At 36.4% G+C, this 8,184-nt stretch overlaps 1 long non-coding RNA gene and 1 pseudogene across 1 annotated transcript; both read left to right on the top strand.

Annotated features, from left to right (window-relative positions):
• The first annotated feature begins 1,989 nt into the window (after positions 1 to 1,989).
• On the top strand, positions 1,990 to 3,477 carry LOC131148288 (UDP-glycosyltransferase 73D1-like; annotated as a pseudogene).
• A 2,913-nt stretch (positions 3,478 to 6,390) lies between these two features.
• On the top strand, positions 6,391 to 7,412 carry LOC131148772 (uncharacterized). Its single transcript, XR_009135063.1, has 3 exons — positions 6,391 to 6,764; positions 6,944 to 7,047; positions 7,173 to 7,412. It is a non-coding gene; the product is annotated as an uncharacterized LOC131148772 (long non-coding RNA).
• The last annotated feature ends 772 nt before the right edge of the window (positions 7,413 to 8,184 follow it).

The following is an 8,184-nucleotide window of genomic DNA, read 5'->3' as shown; positions in this document are numbered from 1 at the left end:
GAGTGCTAACAGTTGGAGGATCAAGTATGTTTCTGAGGCCAATAAGGATCATCTAGGTCAGGGATGGATCCAAATAGGGTCAAGACGTGGGAGGTAAGATTATTTCAGAAACAAGTGGAATGCAATCTGAGGAATGTAAGGCACCAGTGGTAAGGCTCACTTGAGCAACTGCTGGGGAATTCGGCTTACTCCCATAAGGGAAATGGATTCCGTTCAAGGGGGAGCAATTGGAACTCACAAGTGAGAGGAAGATTGTTGAGAATTCTACTTGTGAGTTTGTCCCATATTAGAAAGTTTAAGTGGATGATGGGTGCTTATATGCATGGTTGGGTCCAAGACCCAATAAGTTTAAACTTTTGGGTCAAGTTGGTGTTCACCCATGTCTATCAAGCTCACCTATAGACTCCTCTGGTACTAAAAGGATCTTGTTAAGTGCCTGAAAAAATTCCACGCAATTATGGGATCGATTCTCATGACCAGCTATGAACTCATTGATTCAATGCTTCCAAGGCCCGCAACCATTGATCGAGAAAGAAAGTTCACCTCATCAATAGTTCAGTACTTGATCTGCTGAAGCTAAAGGGTTTTCATGAATGTTAATATCTCTGATCATTGTCATATTCAGACATCAATTTGCATGGGTTTTGACGCATGCATGATGCATGGCTGCATAGAATGGAAAAGAACTAATGATTTCTCTCGTCTCGTGCGTATCTGGATTCTTGGAAACTTCATTTACTTGGGCTGATGTTAGTTTAATTGTTTAATTATTTGGAATGGATGTTGGTATCGATTCTGGATGCATGGTGCAGGCAGTTACTTCCTTTGGCTATTGATCAACATGAAAAGGACAATTAGGCTTTAAAACTCTATGGATTAGTTGGATGAAAAGGACAACAAGGCTTTAAAACTCTACGGATTAGTTGGATTAGTTGGCTATCCTAAGGGAAATGTTATTCTAAGCATTATTGAGACCGCCCAGCCTATCCCTTCTTCCTCTTCCTTTTTGACTTTTTCTTTTCCTTCTTAAAAAAAAAAATTCAACTTTAGGCTTAGGATTCTAGAGCCCTGCTGACAATTCAAATATTGATGGGATCTATTTCAACATTTTCTGTCACATTAGCAACGTATAAACTGGGCAAAAAATGACCAAGCTATGATGGGATCTAATTCAGCATTTGCTGTCACATTCGCAACGTATAAACTGGGCAAAAAATGACCAAGCTGCGAGATTTCTGCGAAATTTAAAAGGAGAAAGAGAGTCTAAATGGGTGAAACAAATCTCACAAGATCAAACTATAAGATTTGCCACGCGTGAGCTCACGAGTCATCTCCGAAAAAATCTCGCAGTTTGGTCCAACGAGATTTTCTTCGCCCACCTTGCCACATGTCATCACTAGAAACGCTGCACGTTTAAATCTCGCAGCACCAAGATACAAGATTACGTAAGTATTAAACTGGAAAAAGTTTTTCCAAATAGAGTATTATTTAATATTTTATTTTAAATTAATAATAAAACAAAAAAAACTCCAACTATTTCAGCCCTTGTGTTACGCACGGCTTGACCTAGAATCAAGTCAAGCATTGACCCCTTCCACGACAGCTTTCATCACTGTTTGTTCACAACAATGATGCAACAGTTCACGATGTGCCACCTAATCAATAACTCCCTCCAGGCCAGAACGCGCTGCAGTGGATTAAGATTCACATTTGCACGTCATTATGCTCGATTTGTCGAAGTCAAGCTCACCGTATAAGACTCGGCCAATTCTGGCTTTGCATGAGCCACTAAGCGCTCCCTATTTGAATTTATGAACCTGCCGTCCACCAAATCGAAGCCTGCATATATATATATATATATATATATATATATATATATATATGTATTCCCCTTTTGTAATCTCAGACAAAAACAAACTCCTATTCTCTGTTTCCTTTCTTAGATTTGGCTTGAAATTAAAGAAATAGCTAATCAGTTCAAGTGCCAAAATGGCATCAACACCAAACCAGCTTCACTTTGTTCTAATCCCATTGATGGCACAAGGCCATATGATCCCCATGATAGACATGGCCAAGCTCTTGGCAGAGCGCGGTGTTATTGTAACCATAGTCACTACCCCTCTCAACGCATCACGATTTGCACCGATAGTCAATCAAGCCGTAGAGTTCGGGCTTCCTATTCAAGTCAGTGAACTCCCGTTTCCATGCCAAGTAGCGGGTCTGCCCGTAGGCTGAGAGAGTCTTGACATTGTACCTTCACGGGATCTTCTAAGAAATTTCTACTTTGCGGTTGGTAAGCTTCAACAGCCATTGGAACAATACCTTCGGGAGCAAAAGCCCCCTCCCAGTTGTATAATTTCGGACAAGTACCTTGCTTGGACTTTGCAAACAACCCAAAAGTTTCGAATCCCACGGATAGTTTTCCATGGGACATGCTGCTTCTCACTGCTCAGCTCCCACAACATAAAGCTTTACAACGCTCAAAACTCGATCATTTTGAACTCAGAAAAATTTCTTGTCCCAGGAATTCCCCAGAAAATTGAGATAACCAAAGCCCAGCTGCCCGGCGAATTTGTTTCGCAGGCTGACACGGATGATATTCGAGGTCCAATACGAGAGGCTGAACTAGCCTCTTATAGGATTGTGGTGAATAGTTTCAACGAACTCAAACCCCAGTTCATTGAAGGTTATAGGAATGCCCTAAACAAAAAAGTGTGGTGCATTGGCCCAGTTTCGCTCTGCAACAAAGTGCATTCGAACAAGTTTGAGAAAGGCAACAGAGCCTCGATCGAGGAGAAAGAGTGTTTGGGTTGGCTTGATTCAAAGAAACCATGTTCAATTATTTATGCATGTCTCGGGAGCCAGTGCCGCCTAGTTGCATCACAGTTGATAGAGCTAATGTTGGGCTTGGAAGCATCAAACCACCCATTTATTTGGGTGATAAAAACGAAAGAATCAATGATTGTAGAATTAGAAGAATGGCTAAAGGAAAATAAATTTGAAGAGAGAATCAATGGGAGATGACTTTTGATCAAGGGCTGGGCACCACAAGTTCTTGTTTTGTCCCATAAAGCAATCAAAGGGTTCCTAACACACTGTGGTTGGAACTCGACAATAGAAGGCATTTGCTCCAGGGTGCCAATGATAACATGGCCTCTTTTTGCTGAGCAATTCCTTAATGAGAAACTTATTGTAGAGGTTTTGAGGATTGGAGTTCGGATTGGTGTTGAGCTGCCCACTAGATGGGGTGAGGAAAAGAAAGTTGGGGTTTTGGTGAAGAGAGAGGATGTTGAGCAGGCTGTAAAGAGACTAATGGATGGGGCAGAAGAAGGAGAAAATAGAAGAAAGAGAGCAAGGCAGATTGGAGAGAAAGCAAAGGAGACCATTGCAGAGGGAGGATCTTCACACTTGGGCATAACTCTCTTGATCCAAGATATTATCAAACAATCTGAGTTGGACAAGAGAACTGGGGTTTAGGTTTGAAGGTGTATAAATTTTGTAGCAATAATAGTTTGAGTGTTCACACAATTCCCCATGTACTTTGGACTTCAATTTTCTTTATGAGGCTAGATTTTTAATTTTTACCCCTATTTTATGCACTTTAGGTTAAATAGTTTCTCCTATTATATATATAATACATACATACATATATACATACATACATACATACATACATACATACATACATATATATATATATATGTGTGTGTGTGTGTGTGTGTGTGTGTGTATTTGAACCTAGAAAATATTCTAACAATCAACAAAGAAAAATCAAAGTTAAAATTATTTTCTCAGTCTGTTGTTGTCATGATTATATATAGATTTTTTTTTTTGGATTTGAACCAATAGTAATACAATATTTTGAAAGACCTTGAATCTGAATTAGTACTTGATTTGGATAAGATCTAATTAAAAAGTGTATTAAAATTTGTTCAAATCCATGTAAATTTAAATTTAAGGTCCAAGATATACTCCGTACTGATATCTGTAGGGCTCAAGTGTCGAATATTTTTGTTTAGTATTTGACAGTTTACATCCAAAGCTTAAGGGTTTTGTAGATTTTTTTAAATGTGACAAAAGTGTAGAGTGTTGGAGGGTGTCTCAATGTGTAGAATGATCATCACCTATCAGAGATGAATCTTTGAATCACCTTGATCCAAATGGCGAGGAGAATTAATAAAATGAGGTGTAAGAATTGAGCCACATATAAGTAATTGAGTTGTTACTACGGTTAATTAGATCACCAAATTAGTTACTATCAATTAATTGGTCTTCTAATTATATCTAAGATTAAGCAATCACTAATCATGATATGTGTAATGAGGTCAGGTTTAGAAGTATATTTATATAAGAAAACGCCTACATAGACATGTTCCACAAATAGTACCTAATTAATGTGAAATAACCTTTGAATTCAACAATTCAACACTTTAGTGTTATTTTTTTATATACATTTAATTACTATCTTTTTAAATATGTGGTATGTAGCTTTGCATAAATAGACAATATAAGTAAAAGTTATTTTAGTGACACATCCTTCCTTTCCTAAAGATTTAAAATTAATTGCTAAAGATTTTTAAGGACAAAAAGAAAACTTTTCATTGATATATCATTAAAAAAGTTGTCACTATAAAGCTTTCTAGGTAAATTTTTAATCATCTCACCAAAAGACACTTTTTAGGGCTCAAATATTTTCATCCTTAGAGAGTCTGGCAACTGAATTTTTAGTTTACTAACAAACAAAGTTCATCTCGAAAGGCCAAAGTTTTAATACAAAATAAATTTGTCCCCAAAAAATAAGGATGAAAAAAAATTATTGGGAAATAACATTTAGGACAAAAAAAAAATAGTCCTAAAATCATCAACAACAAAATAATTTCATCCTCAGAAGTCCCTAAAACTTGCAGGCATAGGATTTAAGGGACATATAAAGTGTGTCAAAAAAATTCATTGGAAATCTTATGCAACTTTTAGTGACAACATTATCTCATCACCAAAAATAATCCGTTTCTTTTTTCTTTTTCTTTTTTTTTTACTTTTCAAATCAAATATAAATTATGTACAATTTCATTAATCAATAACACTACATATTCAAAACCTTCTTTTAAAAAGGCTAGAAATCCATATAATAACTCATTTAAATATTTAATCAATATTCAAAAATAGGATCTAAATATCAAACATCTTATCTGTATATATTTTAAACATCCAAAACACTATTACATGAAATAAAACGTCAAGACTTAGCAAATTTTGTTACTTTCCTCTTCTTTATAGTCTAGCAAACTCATAGTTTGAAACCATTTGTTGACCTTATAGGTCATATCCTGTTTTGATTATGAAAAATACCTTAGTATTTAATATTTGCCGAATTTGTGTGCAGGATTAGTCTTGCATGAATTGGCAAAGGCATACGGTGACTCAAAAATTTTGAAGACAAATTGTTTACATTTGTAATTTATATTTAATTCTTTGGGGTCTGTAATTTTAATTAAAAGGTCTGTAATAATTGATGCATGTCATGAATGGTAGGAACTACAAGCTCAAAGGACTTAGAACAACCCTAGGTCCCTACACATCACTTGGGAATCAAGAGACCTTTCCGTCGACCGATGTTAGGTTTTTTAGGCGAGGACGTAGGTAGTATTGGTCGAACCCCAATAACATATCGTGTGTGCAATTTATATTTCTGCAATTTATTTACTGCATGTGTATGTTACTTTCAATAGTCTATGAATGTTGCGTATGACTTAATTTCCACACTTTATATTTTTCTGTGCATTTAGGATTACAGAGACAGAACCTAAGTTAGGAAATACTGTTTGTGGAACTAAAATCAACTTAGGAAGTTTTAAATACCCAATTCACCCTCCCTCTTGGGAATACATCAATTCCAACACCATCATTAAACCATATCAATAATATTAAGTAGATTAAATCATAAGCATAATTATATGGCATATTTTAATTTTTTTAAGCCATGACTCGTATATAAAAGGTATATACTTGAAAATTTTTACAAATTGGAGGGCTTAGGGGCTCGCACGTAAGGCCTTGATAGACCTGTAAGAATGGATAAAAATCCTTTAATACGAATCACATATGATCTATTTTAACCGACATATAATCAATCACTTGTTGAAGGAGTCGAATATAATTTTTCATTTTCATATTCGCCTCCTTAGCGGGTCGGGTTGAGTTTATCCGACGGATATCCGCCAACCTGCTTAAAAGTCTATTACTAATCAACCCATAAAAGCCCAACAACACACTGCTAAAGTGCCCAAAGGCCAAAGCCCAGTGCCATATGTGACACGGCCCACACGCCACTGTCGCCACACAGACATAGCTGACAACACCCCGCCCCACTCAGCCCCTCCCACTCCCAGCCCCATGTCAGTCCAATCCCACTGTCCCAGATTCTCAACTTTCCAGACTCCAGAGCAGAACAAGCCCTAGCCCTATTGTGGCACAAAACCCTTCTTCTTCGACCCTATTCCGACGTAAAACCCTTCGTCTTACACACTTTGAACTAGCAGGAGCCCTTTGTGAGTTCGTCAAGAGCTTCGTAAGTTCGTTGTTGACCCTTTGAACCAACAAGAGGAGCTTCGTGAGTTGGTTTTCCACACTGCAAACCGGCAGGAGCCCTTCGCAAGTTTGTCAAGAGCTTTGTGAGTTCATCGTCGACATTTCGAACCAAAAGGAGATCTTAGCAAGCTCATCTTCGAGCCTTCATGAGTTTATCTGCTTTGAAGTTCGAACTTGTAAGTCTTCTCTTCTTCTTCTTTTGAAAATCTGCTTCTTCCACTTCTCTGTTATTGCATATTAGGACATTACATATTTCTACAAAAATTTTTACTTCTACACAAACAAAAAAGTAGGGAAATGAAAATTAATTCTTTCGCTGGCCTTTATAATTCATAAATTTCATCTTCTCTTTCAGTTGGATGTTTTGGTGATACATGATATGGCTTTAACCAAGTGCAGAAACAACAAAACTGTCCATGGTTGTAATATGTGCTAAATCAGCTTGTTGTATTAAATTGGGTATGTATATATTTATGTGTGTGTGTGTATATATATATATATATATATATGCATAAATGTATAGGAAAAGAAAATTAATTCTTTCGTTGGCCTTTTTAATTTATAAATTTCATCTTCTCTTTCAGTTGGATGTTTTGGTGATACATGACATGGCTTTAACCAAGTGCAGAAACAACAAAACTGTCCATTGTTGTAATCTATGTTAAATCAGCTTGTTGTATTAAATTGGGTATGTGTGTGTATATATATATATTATACGGATGTAGTATGCATGTATGTACGTACATGGTCGCTTTCAAGATACTTCTAAAGACTAAGGATATTTCATAACAACTAATATTTCACGACTCCCTATCCAGGATAAAAATTAAGTTCAATGTTTGCATTGAGAATTGATATCCATTTAAATTATATCATAGTTTAGCCTAACATAAGGAAAGAAAAGAAAGGAACAAAAAAAGTATACAAGCAAGGCACTGGATTTTCAAAATCTGTTTAAAAATAATGCTGAGTAGATTAGTTAGGGATTTTCTCAATACAGCACTTCTGCAAGCACTCGTTCTAATTATCAAATGAACAAAAATTCTTCAATATTAATTTCTTCAAAATTTCATGAACATTATGTGCATGCATGGTGACATATGCGTAAAACGGATGAGGAGTCATATTCAGCCTCACTGCCTAGGCTTCCATGGAGCTTTGGTTCCTTAATTGGCAGTGGTTCAATGTTATGTGGGTTGTGCCAAACTACCTTAGTTCTCTTGTTCATTATAGGAAATGAGAGGATCAACAATAAATTGAGGAAGGTTTAGGCTATGTGTTCTTGTGTTTCTGGAGGGAGAGGAATGGAAGAGGTGTTTAGATGGTTAAATTGCATGGGCAAAAAGTTGAAGACACTGTATACACTTATTTGTTGTGAAACTTTTACCCCAGGCCTCCATTTTTTGTTAGATTCTTTTGATAATCACCCCCTTATTGTCTGGTACTGCGTATGGGCTTGGTGCCATCAATACTTCTCAACGCAAACCATTACCTTTATTTTTCTTTTACATGCTTCTTGCTCATTGTTCTACCTACTGCGGATTCTTTCTGCAATTAGCACTCATGATAAGAGTATACTCCAATACTTTGAATTAA

This window comes from Malania oleifera, chromosome 2 (genome assembly GCF_029873635.1).
Source record: "Malania oleifera isolate guangnan ecotype guangnan chromosome 2, ASM2987363v1, whole genome shotgun sequence".
In the NCBI taxonomy this organism is placed as follows: domain Eukaryota; kingdom Viridiplantae; phylum Streptophyta; class Magnoliopsida; order Santalales; family Ximeniaceae; genus Malania; species Malania oleifera.
This window is presented reverse-complemented; position numbering and strand designations above follow the sequence as displayed.